Below are 514 nucleotides of genomic sequence, written 5' to 3'. Positions count from 1 at the left end.
TTGCTGAAAGTTTTTCGACGAGGGGTTCCGTTTTCAGTTACGTTTAGTGAGAATTATGAAAGCCATTATTTTGACTTACAGATGTTTGGGATTTGACCTTATCCCCTTGGACCCACGGTGTACCATTTTCAAGCAAAATGTAAATAAAACATTTCTCTCAAGTTTTAAAGAATGCAAGACTGGAAGTAGAATTTATAATTTTAGGCACGTCTGCTAGATTTCCTCCGACCGAGCTGTACCTTAATTTACCCCTTTATCGTTTGTTTCTTTGTTCTATTTGATCCTGAAGATTGCTAATCTCTGAAGTATCTCTGGACAAACGCATAGACCCCACAACGTTCCTCATTTTGCTACTTTGCGTTGTTTAATATTCCATGAAAGAAATCTTGATGTACACACAAGTTTGTTCATTACTCATCACGACTAATTGTGACTCTATATTCCAGTCAACTCTCGTTCCCTAGTTGATTGTCCCGGAAGACTCTAATTTTCTGAATATGCCTTTCGAAATCTC

This window comes from Opisthorchis viverrini (genome assembly GCF_000715545.1).
Source record: "Opisthorchis viverrini unplaced genomic scaffold opera_v5_78, whole genome shotgun sequence".
Lineage (NCBI taxonomy): Eukaryota > Metazoa > Platyhelminthes > Trematoda > Opisthorchiida > Opisthorchiidae > Opisthorchis > Opisthorchis viverrini.
This window is presented reverse-complemented; position numbering follows the sequence as displayed.